The sequence below is a fragment of the Oncorhynchus keta genome, chromosome 28 (genome assembly GCF_023373465.1).
Source record: "Oncorhynchus keta strain PuntledgeMale-10-30-2019 chromosome 28, Oket_V2, whole genome shotgun sequence".
Lineage (NCBI taxonomy): Eukaryota > Metazoa > Chordata > Actinopteri > Salmoniformes > Salmonidae > Oncorhynchus > Oncorhynchus keta.
This window is the reverse complement of record NC_068448.1, coordinates 65,406,496-65,427,906: the sequence shown is the minus strand read 5'-3', so window position 1 is coordinate 65,427,906 and position 21,411 is coordinate 65,406,496. Positions and strand designations below refer to the sequence as shown.

Genomic DNA, 21,411 nt, shown 5'->3' with positions numbered 1-21,411 from the left:
CCAGCGTACAGCACCAGATTATACTGGCTCGGAGGGAGACAGAGCAGAAGTACACAGGTTACTGGCTGGAGGAGAGAGGGTTACTTCAGCACATCTGGAGGAGACAGAGAAAATAATAGTGAGCACAATGGCTCCGGGAGGGAGACAGAGCAGGTGTGCATACTGCTCGGGAGGGACAGACAGGTGTTACCAGGAGCACACAGCCTCGGGAGGGAGCATTTATGGAAGACAGGAGTATGCTTGCCTGAGGGAGACAGAGAGGTGTTACCAGGAGTATACTAAGCCTGGGATGGAGAGACAGAGCAGTGTTACCGTGAGCACCTCAGCCTGGGAGGAGACAGAGGTGTTACCAGGAGCATTGCCATCTGCAGCTGTCATACAGCCTGGAGGAAGACAGGTGCCACAGGCACAGCTCGAGGAGACAGAGAACACCAGAGCCCGGGATGGAGCACAGAGCAGGTGTGCCACAGGAGCACTGGCCTGCAAGATATGAGATGTGGTGCACAGGAGACTAGCCTGGAGGGAGAGAGGTGTTACCAGAGTATACATTTACATTTGCCGCACACTGGGAGAGCAGAGTTGCCAGGAACGTCATAGCCAGAAGACAGAGGTAGCCAGGAGCATAATTAGCTCGGAGGGAGACAGAGAGGTTACCAGAGCATATACTAGCCTGGATGGAGACAATAGAGTTAGCTCGGGAGGGCATTATATGTCAGGAGAAAGGTACTGTTCGGAGGGAGATTGAGAAGAAGTACACAGGAGACAGCCTGAGGGAGACAGAGAGCATGTTACCAGAGTATACAGCCTGGGAGGACAGAGATGAGGGTTACCGAGCACACCCGGAGGAAGACAGCAGAGTGTCACCGTGATTATACTGCCCGCAGTGTTACCAGGAAGCATATTGCCTGAGGGAGATAGAGAGGTGTCACCAGTGAGATTACACGACCCGACGGAGAGAGAGTTACCAGGAGTGGTGCCTGGAGGCACAGAGAAAGGCCACCAGGAAGAGAGGCCGGCTGGAGTGAGGAGCAATGACCCGGAGGAAGACGAGGGCAGCACATTGCCAAACAAACAGAAAGAAAATTCTCTAATGAGAGAAATGTTTGCAGGCAGCAGTGTCAGCGTGGTCATGAAGATTGAGTATGAAGAGGTTGAAGCTGACAGAATTTATATGACCAGTGCAACCTGACTGGTAGAATGCATTGTTGCATAATGTATGAGTAGTAGGAGGGGTTCTTCTCTCACTAGGAAGCCACTCGGGGTCTCAGTATCTGTTAATGCCTTCTTCCAGCAGAACAGATTCGGAGATTCCAGCTGACCCAGGCAACCAGAAAATGGCTGATGAAGGCAAACAAAGCCAGCCACCTTCAGATATTGGCCTTCATGTTCGAGATAAGACTGACAGGAATGGGCCTTGTTTACTATCACTACAGTTCACCACTGCTTGTTGCTAGTAGTCCTGTGCAGACTGAAAAGATAGGCCAGACGCCCGACACCAGTCGGATGTTGTCGAGGAAGAGATCAGGGCGGGGGAAACCCGCCGCGAGATCGGGTCGCAGAGGTTTGAGCAAACACATATCGCTTGTTTTGCACAGTCAAAAGTTTGACAACCCTACTATTCAGATTTTCTTATTTTTCATAATACAACACGAAATAACACATATGGAATCATGTAAAATTAAAGAAGTGTTAAACAACAATTAAAATATATTAATATTTGAGACATTCCAAGTGTCACCCAGCTCTGATGCAGCTTTAATACCATTTGTGCCAACACAATTGCCTCACTGCAGTGCCTTCGTTGACATGGCATATTTACAATCAGTTGCGTTGCGGCAGGGTGGCACACACATTCTACGCAGTAAAGTCCGCAGCCAGAAAACAGCCAAGCAAAGAGAAACAATAGTCCATCTTTATTTTCTAGCATGAACGTCACATTGGCGAAATGTAAGAATCTTTGCTTTTTCAGTCAAGCAGGTGAGTCTGCTTTCATGAGACTGCCGCAAACCCAGACAGCCTCAGCAGAGGATAAGTTCACAGAGTTAAGCACTGCAGCCCACAATGCCTTCAGAGCCCAGCACACATCTCTCAACATCAACTGCCCGAGAGACCGTAAATCCAGCTGCTGAAGAGCACAAAGAAATATCACTGTGATAAATTGAAGAAGAGACTGGGGTAAGGTGCTTCCTGACGTGAAGCATGGGATGAGAGGTGCTTGCCGGCATTACGTCAGCATTTCCATTTAGAATTGGGCACACAGCATTTCGCAGCGATATGCACCTGCCTGCCTTCAACAGATAATGACACAACACACCTCTCGTGGCTGTGTGATGAAGCGAGTGATGGAGTTTATCTGATGACCTGGCTCGCCACCGTCACCGTCCCGTTCGCATGGCTCTCTCGATTGTTGACCGCAGAAAGTTGGGTCGCGGTCAGTATATGGAACCCTTCGTGAAAGCATTCCAGAAGCCGGCTGGAGAAAATGCCAAGAGCAGCTGTCATCAAGGCAAAGAAAGGGTGGATACTGGAAGAATCTAAAATCCTACCATATATTGATTTGTTTACTTGGTTAGTACATTTTTGATGTTCACTATTAAAAGTCTTGGCGTAGCTCCTTCCGCCAAACACTTTCTCTCACCCCACCGCCATGCCAGATGGTAGAGCGTTGCTAGAGATTGGGGCTGGGGACTGCATGATTACATACCAGCGCTAGCCTCCACAGCAGGTGAATGGTAGACCCCAGCCGATACTGACATGGAAAGCCCACCAGGTACTCTCGGCCACGGGCTCACACTGCTGAACAGGTTGGTGGGCCGTCTCCATGGCCACTTGTCCAGCCAGCCAGCGACAGGATTCTAGCCCCGCCCCTGACCCAAGGCAATAGCTTAGGGTGACATCACACATGGTTTCGTTACAGTCTGCTAAGGTGCTGTAGAATAGTGAACAGACATTTAAAAAGCTATTTACCTTATTTACCTAGGCAAGTCAGCCAATATCAAATTTTATTTCATTACAATGACGGCTTGTTAACGGCTAACCAGTACGATTAATGGGCCAATTGCCGACTATTGGACTCCACCCACATACAGCCTGGTGATACATGATGATGTGAAAGTTCAAGTCTGTTTACTCATGCATACGGTAGTTATATGGTGCCGATTGTGTTGTCCCTGACCGGCAATAGACCTGTCGTACAGGTCTCAGTTCCTGTAACACTGAGCTGGGACCGCAGACAGTTCGAGCCTGGGTAACGCCATCTGCGAAGACTGAACATGCCAGTGAGCAGCCTGAGTGGGACAAGTCAGAGCTAGTTATGGGGTTCACCTGTTATGATACTTAGTTATCAACACACAGACACAACTTACCTCTTGTTCTCTAAAAGAAAGCAGACCACCACAGCAAAATGGAATACAGACAGACTCACGTACGACAGTAAAAGGAGTCGTACTGCAATACGTGTATGTAATACCTACACGTTTCAAGCAGACACCATAGTCGCCAGCCCCAAGAATGCCGCACATAACAACAAAGCTTCATCTCACATCGCACCTGAGCCATCCGCTGCTGAAATGCCACTTGAAGTTGTCTTCCAAACGGTCGTGGCGTATGATATATCAACTCCGAAGGTTAGGTGACAACTGATAGTATGGGTTACGGTTGTAGTATTAACCCTGAATGGTGAAAGGCAAGGTTAAGGTTGTTAATCCTCTGAATGGCATGCGGGGTGGTTGCCAGGGTATTAATCCTGAATGGCAGAAGGCAGTTAAGAGTTACCCTGAATGCAGAAGGCGGTTGCTGTTAGAATTGCGAGTGGCAGTAGCATACTTCTGAATGGTGAAGGTAAGGGTTAAGGTTAGGAGATTACTGAATGGTGATAGGGCCAAGGTTGTAGATACTGAATGGTGAAGGCAAGGCCAGTTGGGTATTGGGTCTCTGAATGGTGAAGGTAAGGTTTAAGGTTGTGGGTATTAATCCCTGAATGGTGACAGGTTTAAGGTTAGGGTATTACCCTGAATGGTGAAGGTGGTTAAGGTTAGGTATTAATCCTGACAGATGTGTTGCTACTGACGTGCGTTTGCAGCCAGGTATCTCGAATGGTGATGTTTAAGGTTAGGTATTAACCCTGAATTCGGTGACGCTGCGGCGGTTGGCGTTATATTACCCTGAATGGTGAAGTGTGTTGAGTTACTTCTGAATGGCTGCAAGGGTTAAGGTTAGGTATTAACTCCTGAATGGTGAAGGCGGTTAAGGTTGCACTTCGACGGTGAAGGTAGGTTTAAGGTTAGTATAATTAATGGTGAAGGTAAGGGTTGCATAACTGAATGGTGAAGTAAGTTAAGGTTAGTATTAACTCTGAATGGTGACGCTGCGTTAGTTAGTATTTCTGAATGGGTGAAGGTAAGGTTAAGGTTATATTTTATTTATTTTATTTTATTTATCTGTTATTTACCAGGTACTGATTGAGAACGCCTTCATTTGTAAAGTACGACTCCGGGGAATAGTTACGGAGAGAGGATGAACACACCAAACCGGGGAATATTTGCGACCGCGGATGCAGCCTAGTGGTGATTGTGAATTTAGTCAGGACACGGGTTAACACCCTACTCTACGATAAGTGCATGGGCTCTTAATGCACGCCAGAGTAGACACCCCATTTGTCCTCACCCACCTACCTCACAGGCACCGACTACACTCTCTGCTATTGATATATTTTTTTGGGACCAGAGAGTTTGCCGGCTCATTGACTACAGCTCGCTGCTCAATTGGCTAGCAAAATTCAAGTCATCACTGCTAGTGATTCCTGAACGTCTGCCCCTCTGCAGATCTGGACACCTTTATTGCCTCAGGCAGGGTAGGGTACCAACACATCCGCCGCTGACCTCACCGGCTCCTTCAGGGCAGATTTGAATATGTACTCCCAGCCACTCACACGACAAAAAGGGCTGCACACGACTCCAACATCAGTTGGTGTTTAATGACGATATTGTGGTGGTAGGTTGATCAATGATGAGACTATAGACTATAGAAAGGAGGCCAGAGTATCCGGCAGTGTGTCAGTTCTTCCATCAAAGAATAAAAGGAGCGATCGCGGAACTACAGGAAACCGATATCGCTTCTCATTCATCGTAAGGGGCTGTGCGGAGCAGGTCGAGATCGCTCATCGGTCCACATCACTAAGCGACCGATCATGGCCCAACACACAACACAGCCAGGAAGAAAGTCACGATGCCTCTTCCCCTCAGAAGCCGAAAGATTGCTGGACATACCTCAAATCCAAAAAGTTTACAAAGCCAGACATTGCACTGACAGAAGAACACGTTGTATGTGGAAACTGCTTGGCATCTGCTGGCTTAGACTTATTTAGACACCATCTACTTGCACGTTTCATGGGTCACCACCGGGATTTACGCACACCGACTCCAACATAATAATACCACGCCACTCATACCACACACACACACACACACACACACACACACACACATATAGACATTACACTCTTACACTGCTGCTACCTGTTTGGTTGTAGTGCCTGGGATAGTTTAGTGCCACGCTCTACCTCCCACTATTACGTATATATTACGCTCAACTGTTCTCAACTCCTGTTAAATGACTCTTCAGTACCAGTACTCCTGTAGTCTGCCATTTATTGTGCCACTTTCGTATTTTTGAAAAATCTTACTTTTTAAATATGCATTGTTGGGGAATGTATGTACACGGTAAAGTCTACACCATGCATAGAAAATGTCATTTTCTGTTCTCAAATACACTCCACGTTACATTCTCTCGTTGATGCAAGTGAACTCCGTAGTTTACAGAGATTAAAAACGGAGTAATTCTACTATTTAAATGTCAACATTTTTAACAGTTCCCAGTAGCCCGGTCAGTTAAATGAGATGCGTCCATTCCCCTGGTTTACCTGGCATGGGATGCTGGAAACATCAATCTTCCCCTTTTCAAGGTTTCCTGTCAGAATATATACTCAGCACTTCACTAATATGGGAGATAGCGCAGTTGTAAAGAGACACACATTGACACATTACACATTATTAATATTAATACATTATTATTACATTGACAGACATTAGCCATTATTCATTGTATTATTACACATAGTTGACATTACACATCTTTCTTCAGTTGTTGATATGTTGTTGTGCACAGTTGCCTGTCTCACCAGCACACTGGTTATACCACCACTATCATGCTTGATGGGACATGTGGGCCTTGCTCTTGTTGAAACAGTCATAATGATCAGTGAAATGTATACATATGAATATGCTAACAAGCACAAACCGCAGATACTGGGGGATTATATTCCTGCTTCCTCCTGGCCCCAGAACTGTACTCGACGCGGCCGCATACGTCTCTGTGCGAAGCGCCATAGGTCACACACAGTAGATGGCACGACACAATATCTTCCTCATGGAGGGAACAATATCAAAGAGCCTTCTTACGGAGGGACAGATCAGTCAGAACATGGAGGGAATAGATCAGAAATGTCATCTTCTATATGATCAACACTGCCATCTCTATGGAGGTCAGACTGGGTCAGGAAACACTGCCATCTCCCTACGGGAGACATCAGACACATCTCCTATGGAGGGACACTGGTCAGAAATGTCATCTTCCCTGCTGTCAGACGTCAGAACACACTGCCATTCCCTTATGGAGGGGGACAGAGTCATCTTCCTCATGGAGTAAACAGACTGTCAGAAACCACTGCCATATGGAGGGGACAGATCAACAGAAATTCTGGTTATCTTCTCTCTATGGAGGGAACAGACTGGGTCAGAAACACTGCCACCTCCCCTATGGAGTGGGACAGACTGTCAGAACACACTGCCATCTCCTACGGAGGGGGACAGACTGGGTCAGGAACACGACACTGGGCCATCAATGTCTCCTGCTGGGAGGAACAGACCGGGTCAGAACACGTCATCTCCTATGGGAGGGGACTGTCAGAAATGTCATCTCTCTATTGAGCTGACTGTCAGAAACACACACAGCGAAAAAGACACACACACACACAAGCAGAACATGTTTCTCCCCCTGCTCAGCTCCTCAGGCAGTGGCGCACAGACAGACAATGAGTTCTTCTGACGGTAAGGCCGCCAGCCACCTGTCAATAACACAAAGCAAAGACTGTCTTGTCATTCTTTAAATAATATGAATAAAATTGAGCAGTTGGCTCATCTGTTAGAGAGTAGGATGATGTTGTTGCCCTGTCAGTGAGATATCTTTCCCCAGCAGATGAGGGCTGAGCAGAAGAGCTCTGGGACAGAGTTGTCTGGGTCCACAGCTCTGAGTTTCGCTCGAAACTCAGGAAACTTACCGCAGGAGATCACAGCCACGGCAAGATCTAGAAAAAGAATAAACAGATCACTCATCAATGTTTTTCTGAGTGTCAATAGTAAATTATTGACGGCAACCACTTTTGGTTTCCGCAAAGGTTAAGCTTTTATATTTGTGTTTGCCCGTTTGCTGTTGGGGTTCATGCTAGTTGGGTTTGAAACATCAGTTTGGTTTAACACTGGCCGGCTGATGAGTGGCACAGGAGAGCAAAGAAGAAGACAGAATGGACCACAGTAAAGGTCTGCCATAACACGCCATTATCCAGCCACGCCACACCACAAAACACAACGCCTGCAAACAATGTATCATCTGCAATCATTTCTGTATCACTCTATAATACAGTATGATAGCTACCTTGCCTTATGTATTACCTGATCTCAAGACGAGCAAGTGACCACTGCCCAGGCTCAGGCTAGCAGACCCAGCCGGTGGGTTGACTTCTAAACATTCACCTGGTTGTGCTGCCTAGCAGTTTGGAGCTATCGTTGAGGTTACGCATCCTCTCCTGCTAATGCTGTTGCCGTCTGGGACACTGCCGCCTAGCAACCCGCTGCTGTCAAAATCACTGCAGGCCTGAGGAGACTTTCTCCTGTCAAAGAACTCTCAATAGATCTGACGCCCGCATTACCAGATTCCCTTGCCACAGATCCTACCTGCACTGAGCCCTGAGACATGAGAGAAGGTGAGAGAACATGATACCTAATATTAAGTACATGTCAAATGACAGAAGCCAAACACATATTTTCTCAAATGCAAGAATAGAAGAGTGTGTCACCATATTTCTTCCTCCAGGCCACTGCTGCAGACTATATATAGAGTCAAACACATTGTCATACCGCCAATCGCTTATCAGCTGGGGAAAGAGCATTACATGATAGAGATAGAGAGAGAAGAAAGATTCATCACCCTGGGACTACTTCACCTGTTCAAATCATCCACAAGAAAGAATATGCAAGCTACAGTGAGTGCCTGCATGCGTGTATGTGTGTTCTACTAGCGTCTGGCAGCCTGACCACGCCTCCCAGCTTGACCCCGACCTCTTGTTTCCGATACAGGAGAAGCGCTGACAGTAACAGCCAGGCCAGTACCAGCCGTTAGGAACAGATACGCCGATGCCTATTTCCGCGTATTCGGAATAGACACAGCATTATGGGATAGTGTAGTTGCCCATAATGACAGATTGATTGATTGATATTTGACGTTCATTTCGTCATCGAGGCCAGACGTAGTTACCACATACCTCAGCAGCAGACACTGAGGCGCTGTGTGTGAGTGAACACGCTAGTAGGGACCGCAGACAAATCATGTCTGACAGGCAGCCGACAAAGCCAGATAGCTACACAAACACATGACAAAAATACCATGAAAGAGCAGATGACATACAACACACAACAAAAATACATATTAAGAGCAGATGACATACAACACATGACAAAAATAACATACATAAGACACAACACATACAAAATAACATTTAAGAAAGCAGATGACAGAATTACATTACGACAAAATAAGATATTAAGAGCAGAGCTTATTAAGCCACATTACAACAAAATAACATATTAAGAAGTATTAACACATGACGACAAAAAATAACATACAGAGCGCATTACAACACATTAACAAAAATAACATACAGTTAGTTAGCATTTATCGTCAACACATGACAAAATAATACAGTTAAGACAGATGACATACAACAATACAACAAAATGTCATACAAGAGCAGATGACATACGTCAATGTTTACATACAAGATGTTTACTAGCACAACACATAATAAAAATAATACAAGAGCAGATTATCATACTCGAGCCACATATAAGAAAGCAGACATACCAACACATAACAAAAATAACATATTAAGATAGATACAACACATAACAAAATAACATACAAGAAAGACATCAACACATTAACAAAATATATTACATAGCATTTATTACAAGCCAACACATGACAAAACATATATATACGACATACAACATTATAACAAAATAACATATACATATTTATCACACGAGCCATTACGACAAAAATAACATATTACAGCGCATGACATACCAATACACAAAAATAACATAAGATAGATATAAAAATAACATTACGACAAAATAACATAAGAGCAGATGACATACAACACATGACAAATAACATATTAAGAATAACAATACTTGACAAAAATACCATATAAAGAAGCGCATTTATTACGCCAACACATTATTTATCAAAATAACATATTAAGAGCGATGACACAACACACATGACAAAAATAACATATGCTAAAGAGCAGATGACACACGACATGACAAAATAACATACAAGAGCAGATGACATAATAATATTACGACAAAAATAAACATACAAAGAAAGGCATTTAATATACAATATTGTTAACAAAATAATACAGTTAAGAAAGGTGGTTTTGTTGTTACGATGTGTCAATATATAAAGAGCAAGATTTATTAGCATTAACACATAACAAAATAACATATTAAGAAAGCAGATGACATAAATAACATTACGACAAAATAACATATATATAAGAGTTTATATAAATAACATTACGGGTCAAAAATAACATATTAGCAGGCAGATGACATGTAGTCATGACAAAATAACATATATAAGATGACAGCAATAACACAGCAACAAAATGGCATATTAAGAGCAGATGACAGCTATCAACACATAACAAAATAACATATACATAAGATGACACAACACATAATAAAAATAACATATTGGGCAGCAGAGCGACACAACACATGACAAAATAATATTAAAGATGACATGTCACAATATAACAAAAATAACATAGGCAGATGACATCTGCACATGACAAAAATAACATATACAGTTATTTATATACAACACATAATAAAAATACATATTAAGAGTTAAGAGATTTATTACCAAGACATGACAAAATAACATATAGCAGCAGATGACATACAATACATGACAAAATAAATATATAAGAAGGCATACAACACATGACAAAATAAGACATAAAGAGCAGATGTCAACAGCCATGACAAAAATAACATACAAGCAGCAGATGACACACACATGACAAAATAACATAAGAAAGCAGATGACACACATTACGACAGGGTAACAACATATACATATATGACATAAGCTAGCTCATCATTAGACAATGAGTTTGGTGTGTGTGTGCCTCACGTTACTGTGCTTGTGAGTACAGAAGTTTCAATAACAAAATCAATCACGTACATGTCAAAAATTTATACTGTGTTGTGGTTAGAATTAGTTGTGTTGTAAGTTTGTGTTGTGAATTAGGTTAGGTTGCTAGGTTTAGAGTAAGGTTGTGAATTAGGTTAGGGAATTAGTTAGGTGTTAGGGTTTAGGCCAGGAATTAGGTTAGGCCAGCCAGGTTTAGGCCAGAAATATGGGTTAGTTAGGGTTGCAGGTTTAGAAGTAGTGGTTAGGTTTATAGAAAATAGAATTTTTGAATGGGAACAACTGCGCAGTGTGTGTGTGTACGCACACACGCGTATGTGTGTGTGTGTGTGTGTAGTGCGTGTGGTGGCATGTGTACATCGTGTGCATCCAGGTGTGTTACTTCCAGTGAATTCCCAGACCCAGTCTCTTTCCTACCTGTCTGCTCCCGCCTAGGAACAGCCAGCTCGCCTGCTCACTACCAGTCACCTCAGGCCTCCAAACCTGAGGCAGAGGTGGGGGAGGGGCCAGCAAAGCCATCATGCCACAGGTGAGTTCTCACAGGGCCTAGACCGTCTCCATAGTGTACTGAGCAGAAAGACACATGTCAGGACATGGGGATTACAGGGCAGCTCTTGCTTTCCGTGGCCGTAGCTGGGACGGACAGCTCACATGAGCTGCCTGGCTAAGCTGATTGATGACACAAGCGTCTCATAGTAACAAAATAGAGATGTATAGTAGTGCATTGTAAAGGCTTAGATACTGTAGCTGTAATGTTATAGCTACACTGCAGTAGCCTCCTGAGTTCCTTCAACAGGCAGCATCAAGTCATGCAGCTGTTCGTCCAGACACCATCCTCTCCATACAGCACAATATGGACCTGACACACACACAAACACACAACAGACAATTATGCTAGGTTTGCTCAGGAAAAGGTATGTAATGAGGTGAACATGTTGTAATAGTAACTTGATAAATACAGGCTTTGTGTGTATTTGCAGTGTGTATTTGCAGTGTGTGTGAAGGGGAACTGTCTGTGCCTTTGTCTGAATGAGATATGAGGGTAAAGACAGAGCCAGTACATTCAGGTGGCACATACACAGACAAAGGACAGATTCAGGAACACAGAATTCATGAATTTATGTGAGCAACTCTACTGTTAACTTATGGCTAAAGGTGCATTGAGAAGCTTCTGATGAATAAGGCCCAGCAAACAGCCCGCTCTTTCAGTCTCAGTTGCTAATATATGCATATTATTATTAGTATTGATAGAAAATAATTTAAAGTTTCTAAAACTGTTTGAATGATGTATGTGAGAACAGAACCATATGGCAGGCAAATGTTGAAATCAAAACAGGAAGTGAGAAATCTGGAGCTTTAGATGGCTCACAGAGTCCCCACGAAAATCCCCTTGAGATACAATAATGATGTTGCACTGCCTAGGGGTTACACTAGATGTCAACCAATAATATACATTTTAATGAGACTTATGGGTGTTGTGGGAGGAATGAGAGCAGAATGCATCAGGTGTTCATCGCTGCTTTCTGATCACGCACCCTCATGGTACCCACTTGCGTTCCATTGCTCATGAAGATGAAGGAATACTCCGGCTGAAACTTTATTGAAGCTATATAAAGCCAAAAACATCCTAATGACGATTCTTACTTAGCCTGAAATGTTTCGACTGTAATGGCACCCTGAGCTGAACCGATAACGCCACTGAATGACAGCTTGCAGGCGAACAAACGCCGCTAATAAAGAAGGTATTTGGACATAACGGATATTATCAACAAAACAAACATTTATTGTGGGACCTGGGATTTTTCGATGTAGATCATCGTGTGGGGTGAATACTTATCAGGTAATTTATTGTTTGTTGTTGACGCCATCGCTGTGCTATTGCGATCTTTACTGAGCCGGCCTCAGATTAGGCGTATCGTTTGCCATGCTTTTTGAGTTCTCGACACAGCAGCCGTCACGAATCTCGCTTCCCGAGTCTCGTGCTTCGCCTGTGTTTCGTTCCCGAAGCGGCCGTCACTAAAACACACCCGCCTGGTCGTCGGCTAATAGTTGTTGGGAGATCGATGTTCACCGTCCCATCAGTACTGGGCACACTGTCTCGATCACCTTCCTTCTCAAAGTTTCTGACCCGACATCCAGCCTTCTCGTCGATCGCTAGCCATGAACAGTATGCCGTTACTAGCCTCCAGTTTATAGAGCTTACAGCAGTACGCTCTGCTTGCCTCATCTCATCGGGCCGCTTTGTTCATCACCACGTGAACCCATTCATCCCTGACATACCCATTCCCGTCATACCTCATCCTTCATATCGCCATCCTCAATATACTATCTCACTTGCCAGTCACCGTTATCCATTGATTCGTCTAATCTCACCCCATCAACCCACTCTTCTCCACTCAGCAGTCTCATACCCTGCTCCCGTACGTCACCGCGCGTTATTCATTGAGCCTGTTCACTTCCCATCACCTCACCTCGCAGCCGCTTCCTCACCCAGCCTGTTACTCCTTTGGCCATAACAGTGTGTTGTTATCCATTGAGCCCAAAGCATCAACCTCCACCTTCCTGCTCACCTCATACCATCTAACAGCCGTTGCCAGTGTAGAGTTATCCATTGACCCACCACCACTCCCACGCCACCCAGCCAGCCTCACCTGCACCCTGCTACCTCATCCTCAATGCCGCCAGCCTGCGTGTGCCAGCCATCCATTGGGATCAGTCCATCCCACGCTTCTGCTGCCTCTCTTCTCACTCAGAACCTTGCTAGCCAAGGTAAAGAAGACCATTGGGATTCGTCTATTCACTCCCATCACCCCACGCCGCTGCCTTCATACCCCTGCCCTGACCGCCAGCCAGCCGCGTGTTGTTATTCATTGATCCGTCTAACCACCATCACCCATTCCTGCTGCCTCTCCTCTCACCACCATTCTTCGCGTGTTGTTATCCACTACCCACATTCCCATCACCCCACTCACTCCTTCTCCGAACGAGCCCACGTTCATTGATTACTGGGGCAGTCACTGGTTTTGCATTACCTTGTCTCTGGTGTCTTTCTGGGTTCAATTCTGGTAGTCCTGACAGCTGTTGCATTAAGGGAGGTATATCTATAATTCCATGTGTAACTTACAATACATATCTTGATGAGTATTTGCTGAATGGCTATGCAAAATACTGATGTTTGGAACTGAAGAATGTACGTGCCAATGTAAACCATTCTGATAAATATGAATTTTCATCAAACAAAACATACATGGCTGTGTGTCATTTATTCTTATATCATTCGATGAAGATCATCAGAGGTTAGTGATTCATTTGAATCCTATTTGTGCTGAAATTCCTTCTTCGTAAGGAAAAATGGCCGTGTTTTTTCTGTGGTCAGAGTCTATTCAGAGGATAACGGCGAGTCAGCGCAGACAGAGGTAAGAGTAAAACCAATGTACTATTCAGTATCTTAACAAAAATCCTGTTATAAAACAAATACAAAATAGATACGACTTCAACACACGTTAATATACCAACAGAAAAGGAAATTGTTAAATATGCGAGATGGGAAACTGGTGTAAAACAGACAGTCAGGAAAATGAAACATGGGATCGGGTGGCAGCAGAGCGACTGCCCACTGAACAAGGAGAGGGGATAACCGGTGGAGTTAACAGGTGCCATGTGGTGACACCTGCTTGCTGCAGCATATTTGAAATGATACTGTGGTGGATTGCAGAGAATAGCTTAAATGCCAGAGATGGCATGATCTTGAGGAATTTAATATGAGATGTTTGACATCTTGGCGCACAGCATTGACTGGCCGTTGTCGCATCGCTCCAAGCTGACACAGAAGGTCAGTAATCAGCACCCACAGCCCGGCTTGGCCTCACAATGTCTCAAAAGATCAGCATTTCTGAAGACCTTCAGTGTTATCTGTCTCAGCCAACTTATTTAGCACTTTATGTATGTTAAATTCCAACTATTATGCCTGCCATTTGCTGTGAGCAGTATATCCAGCAGCACTGAGCTCAGACTTGGCTAAGAGCTGAAGATGCAATTACTGAATAATGATACCCCCCATCAGCGTATTCCATGACAGTAATGCTGATCTCTGTTATTAAAGCAAAATATAGATGGGCATACCATGCCATTTATTTATAGTTACTCATGCCGTATCATTTGGGCTACAGGTGATAATGCTTGCCAACACACCGCTTCCGATATTAAGGGATCACAGCTAGGCTCATTTTTGAGATTTGAATGGTGTCAACATCATTTTCTTTTTTCCTCATTTTGCTTCGAGCGCGTAAGAGACAACGTTTGATTGCAGCGACGTTGAGAGGTTAGGTTGCGGGTCACACGTAGTCAGCATTATTGCGCCGTCACACCCACAAACGCAGCAAATGTAATTGCTCAAAGTGCCTGTTCAAGAATCTGAAGAACGCTTGGGAAATCGCGAGTTGAACAGTTAGGAGCCGAACAGCATGGAACGTAGGTAGGAGCAGACATGTAAAGCAATGTTGTCCATTATGATGAAATACTTGCTTGTTCCATTACCTCTACTCCAATTGTAGCAGCTGACCAACAGTCAGGGGGGCCAGAAAGCCAGTGAGGAGGCGGGAGGAGCAGAAAAGGAGGTGACGGAGAGGAGCTGAGCATCACCACAGCAGTCTTAGCGTGAGGAGCAGAAAGGAGATGACAGAGCAGGAAAGCTGAAGACACCACTACAGCAGCCTGTGGGAGGAGCAGGCAGTGGAGCAGGCTCTCTGTGAGCTGAGCATCACTGGCCATCAAGGCTCCAGAAGAACAAGGATGAGAGCTGAAAGATCACCACTAGCCAACAGCAGCCCAGAAACAGTGAGTGAGCAGAAAGGAGATGATGGTGAGGCTGAGCATCACTACCAACAGCAGCCTGAAGAGTTGAACAAGGTGGCGAGCAGAAAAGGAGATATTTATTTAGAGCGATACCACCAACAGCAGCCTCCAGATAGTGGAGGAGCTGGGAGCAGTGATTACCAGGTGTTGTTCATATGAACATATATATTGTTCATCCAAAGAAGTACCAGCAACCCCACAAATAAAACAAATGCACGCGATATACAGATGAGTGCTGCTACTCCTGTGTTCACAGACAGACAAAGTGTCTTCTTCTGCCGGCCTGACAGACCCAAACCCCGTAGACCTCGACACTCACTGTCTGAGTGTTCTTGTTCAGGTTTTCTACCCTTACTACCAGGTGTTGACTGAGCAACACACTCTCATTTACAGCAATGACCAGGGGAAATAACATGGGAGAGGAGGGGATGAATGCCAATGGCTGGGATGATTAGGTGGCCGGTGATGATAGAATAGGGAAACCGGGATACATTTAGTGTCATGGACTTAGTGATCACAGAAGCCGTTTAACGCCCCACTCCGAAAGACGGCACTTACATACAGGGCAATGTCCTCAATCACTGCCCTGGAGCTGGGATATTATTTTAGACCAGAGAAAGAGTCTCCTACGACTCCAGTAAAGCCACCAAGATCAGCAGCCAACAGCCTGTCCGCCAGGCGTTCCCTGCATCTGCCAGCTGAGCCTATTAGCCGCAATTTCTGACTGAGCTGTTTCACAATGGACCTATGGAACTTCAAAGCGCAAACTCACCTGCCAAGACACTCAGCTCAGTTTTACAAACTAAACTAGCAGTATTACCAATGCCTGTTTGTCTCCCCTGTGTTTCCTTTCCGATGCATCTTTCACAGCACCAGTGAGAGGAGCCTAATACATCAATATCGAAAGCTTCCACAATGACCACAGATGGCTGTTTTCTTTACCATAACTTTGTCATTAAAGAGAATGAGGTATAATACGACTAGACGATAGGTATAATATACAGGAAATGCTTGTAGTGCATTTCTGTGTAAAGGCATACTGAAGCTCTGTAATTTCACTTTTTCCCCAGACTTCATTCACTTCACGAAAATGCCACCCCTACAAAATGTCCATGGAGCAACACCACATCTGTTGCTTTGCCACATCTCTGCTGTAGTAACCAGACAATAAGATTCTACATTCAAGATCAGTTTCAACCTTTTCGATGTGAACGTTTCAAGTTCAATGTTCTTCTCAATCATTAAACAGCAGTTGTAAAGCCAGATGAGTTCCTTCTGTCACGACAGTTTATCAGTGACGTGCGACAACACCAGCGTATCTCTGATAATGTGAGCCAGTATATGCTTTCCACTTCCATCCAGCGCTTCTCAGAGACTGAGTGGTTACCGAGGGCAGAGGAGAGAGTTACAGAACTGTGTCAAACCACCAAGGAGAGAGGGGATAGGAGACACGGTAGAAGGACACACGGGATTAGAGCATTGAAGAGATGAGAGGAGAGGGAGAAAAGAGAGAGAGTGAAAGCGTGCCGAGGAAAAGAGACACATGCATACTCAAGCTGAACATACTTCCCCATGAACCTGAGATTAAACTCCATCCTGTGTGGTCTGAGGACCAAGGAGTCATCATTTGCCACCACAAACGATCATGTCAATGGGCTCAAGTGGCTACAGCTGGAACACACACGCAGCTTGAGTTTAGCAGCAGTGTGAGTATGAGATAAAACAAGAACATTCCACCGTGGTTATAACTAGGCTTCTAGGCTATGATTAGGTGAGGTAGGGTTAGGAGTGAGACAGGTTTAGGAAAATAGATTTGAATGAAATGAATTAGGGTCCCCACGAGAATAGAAGAACAAAACGTGTGTGTGTTTGTTCTTCTATCCCAGTGATACATTGCCCACATCCCATAAGGACAAAGGCTATTTTACGCTAGGGAGTTTAGTGTTAGGTACAACTAGTGTAAAAATGTATTACAGTTTAGAGTTAGGCTCTAGGCTCTGGAATCCACTAAGGTTTATGGTAATCACAGGACAAGCCAGTTATGGAAAAAGATATTTGAATGGAAAAACTTGAGGTCTCACTAGATAGAAGAACATAACATGTGTGCGTGCATACATATATATATGTGTGTGTGTGTACAGTGTGTGATTGCAGTTACCAGAGGTCAACCTGAGGTGCAGCAGGTGCCCAGCCTCGGTGTCCAGGACAGACCACCGGCCGGTCTCCAGCAACGTGCTCACTCACGCACTACATGTAAGAATACTATTCACTGACTACAGCCAATCATTCAGCCATATTCAACACACAGCACCCCAAACACAGCAAGTTCCCATTGCAATTCAGAATCCTGACCATGGGCTCCTCACTAAAAACAGAAACACTACAGCTGACCAACACAGCTTCATTGCAAAATTTTCCTGCTCCACCATCACAGGTGACATCAACCAATCATCAGCTTGCAGCACACAACAATGGTCATTGAACGACTGACACAGCTGTTAGCAGAGTATCAGAACACCACACCAACACAATGATGGCAGACTTCAGTAAATCAGCAGAGAGCACTTCATCCACACGAAAGGACACAAGGAAAGGCTGAAAGCTATTCCTCACGCACACATCACACAACTGAAATGAACACAGACAGTGGTGAAGAAGAGCATCTCCACGCCAACCCAGGAAAGCCGAAAATATTTGCGTGCTCACCCAAAACCCCGCCAAACTTTACAACCAAAAAAATTTGTCCGGGCTCCACCCAACCACATTAGCCAGAGCGGTGCAGCCACAACACACATCCAACACCTGCACTCATGACATTCAGCACCCGACACAGCGCCAAACAAGCGATACAACCACCGGCTACCGCAAGCACACCCCTACAGAAGGCTATGTCGCCAGGTATCAGCAGACCGAGAGATAAAAACAGCTTCATTGCCATCAGACCAAAAAACGCCATCAACCAGAAAGCTGCTGCTCACATTGAGCATCTCACTAACAATGCCACTTTAAAAATGTCACTTAACACGTTTACACACCTCATATCACATGTATCACAGCTTAACATCTATTCAACTGACTACTCTCACACGCTCTTCCAATACTTATATGTACATACTTCACTCAGATTTGTATTAGGTAGTTGTTGGGAATTGCTGATTACTTTGCCAGATAAGGCTGTACTGTCAGGAATTAGAGTTAATAAAGAGTTTATTATCTCATAACATTTCTCCGTTAAGAATGCATACCGTTTCTGGATTTCCAGGAAACAGAACACAGAGGAATAAAATAGATGTGAGTTTTTGAGACAATAGAAGCTGGCAGTCGATAACATTTCACCTATGATGATGATGTTGCCAGTCAGCTGGCTGAGTACAGGTAGCCTGTCCCGCAGCTGACAAATACTTTGTCATCCTCAAGCATCAACATAACACAGTGACCAAACAAAGGGAATATCATCAATGACGATGATATGGCAAACAGAAAGCAGGTGAGAGTAGTATAGTAGTCAGACAAAGCCAGAGACAGGAGCAGGGGGAAAGAGAGATACGAGACACCGAAACAGACTGGAGGGTGATGTGGGCAGGCTCTGCCCCAGTGATAGATGCTGTGATGTGACAGCTGGGGGCTCAAACATAGCCCTGAGAACACACACGATTAACCACATAACATGGGGGAAATTGTCTATTTCTGCACCGAAGGTTTGAAGCCAGTCAGCGTTGGTACATCACCCGGTTAGTGAGCATGATGGGAGCGTTCCAGCCAGAAGACGCCCCACACGACAGTGGTTGCCTGCGCAGTTCAGCAGTGGTCACTCGTTCTGGTAATTATCATTGTCGAGAGAAGGAACTCCGATAGCACTTACTCTGGGAGATATTTGTCACACATGGTCACAGGTACTAACCATTATCCCAAACAGAAAAGTGATTGCCATATTGCGTTTTTGTGAACTGATAGCAGCCAACGCGCTGGAATTCTCTGTGCTGCAGTTGTACAGGTCAATCACAATGCCCACTGAAGACACGCACATCATCATCATCACCATCTCGATAATATGTGTGTATCTCACAGGCAGGAGTGCCTGGTCCAGAAGTGAGCACGTGTCAGCTGGCTGAGATCAGACACTCTGTACCATCTTCGCTTCCTCTCCTCACCGCATAGACCAGTCCAGGAGCCAGGTCCGAGCCAGAGCTGATGACTGTTAGACTCGGGTGAGTGGTCTGTAGTCCATCACACTACGTTGCCGACCTTACTTGAACAGGATGCATTTCAAAACACAGAGAGAGGGTCAGAGAGAGAGAAATGAGAGAGAGAGAAATGAGAGAGAGAGAGAGAGAGAGAGAGAGAGATATATATATATATATATATATATATATATATATATATATATATATAGAGAGAGAGATTCACCAGCAGTAACTCGATCAGTCTGCAGACTAAGCCACTCCTGAAAACCACCCAACACCACACCCCCATCATCAGCGGGGAACACGCAGCGATGACAGCAGTACAGAGAGCCCAGCTGCCACGTAGAACGGCCCGACCAACATCCGGCCAGCCAGGCTGTCAACAGTGCCACACAATACATATTATACATCAATCACTCTATACCTATAGAAGACCCACCACCACTGACAGCCGAAAATAATACCCAACAACACACTGCCAATACATATATACACAATCACCTTATAGCCTATACATGACCCACCATCAACAAACTGACACCGAAAAACACCCAGGACAACACTGTTAATACATATTATATACATCAATCATCCTATAGCTCATACATTCATTCACCACCACCGATAGCCGGAAAATAATACCAGACAATAACACACTGTTACATATTATAGCAATCAGCCTTATAGCCTATACCCACCACCACCAAACTGATACCGAAAAACCACAATAACACACTGTTAATACATATTATATCACATTTCCAACATGACACACAATATCACACAAACAATACTACAGACCAACAACACACAATACACAATGTGCCATACACCATCTATGCATACATCTCATGCAGACATATACTTCTGACTCAATGTAAAGCGTCACTGCGTGCAAGGTACAGGCCGAGCACAAAATCATCATGACCGCAACACACAAGAACCGATCGTTGTCATACATTTACTGAGTCGCCTGTGTGTGCTGCTGCAGTCAGTGTGTGTGTGTGTGTGTGTGTGTGTGTGTGTGTGTGTGTGTGTGTGTGTGTGTGTGTGTGTGTATTCGGTCATTGATGTCGAGCTGAAAAAAGCGCATGAAACTGCGCTGTGTGCGACGAGTGTTACAGTAGTCTCTGGCTGCCCGTTGAGGACGCTGAGACAGGACGATACGTTACGATCTCCACCAGATCAACAGTTCTCAAACCCGACCAAAACTACACAAAAAAAAGAAGAGGCTCAAATCAATCATCACCACGACAAACACCACAAATCAGTTAGTCAGTCAGTCAAACCGCCAGGCAAAGTCAACCAGTCAGTCAGGCAGTCAACCAGTCGTCAGCTCAGTCAGTCAATTGCCGTCAGTCAGTCAATGTCAGTCTTACAGTTCCATATCAGGCCGTAGTTAGAGGAGGTGTGCTGATGGCTGGGTGACTGCAGACGGTTACAGATAGGGCGCAGTTGCCAAACATAGTGACCGGATCGACACAGTGTCGGAAATAAAGATATGAAATTCGTGCCCACGTGAGCGTTCGGCATCTTTCTCGACAGTATAATAAAAATAAATATTGCCCTTACGTAGTGACTAAATCAGTCACAGAGTGCTTTTCTTGCAGTCTAAACAAATCTACTTTTGAAACAAAAGTATCTGCTCACACACATGGTTGGTGGGTTAAAATGTTATTGGGATGTGTGTCATTTGAGCCTGGGTATCCTATACGCATCACAAGAAGACTCTAAACAGCTAAATAAATTATCTGACATATAAACATTTTTTTTGGCACTTCCAAATCATGCCTACACCATGAAAATACGG

The 21,411-nt window shown here is 44.7% G+C and overlaps 1 protein-coding gene across 1 annotated transcript in view; it reads left to right on the top strand.

Moving 5' to 3' along the window:
* The window catches only part of LOC127912862 (polycystic kidney disease 1 like 1-like), a 62,587-nt gene that overhangs the window by 31,426 nt on the left and 9,750 nt on the right, over positions 1–21,411 (top strand). The gene's annotated exons all lie outside the window — the stretch shown is intronic.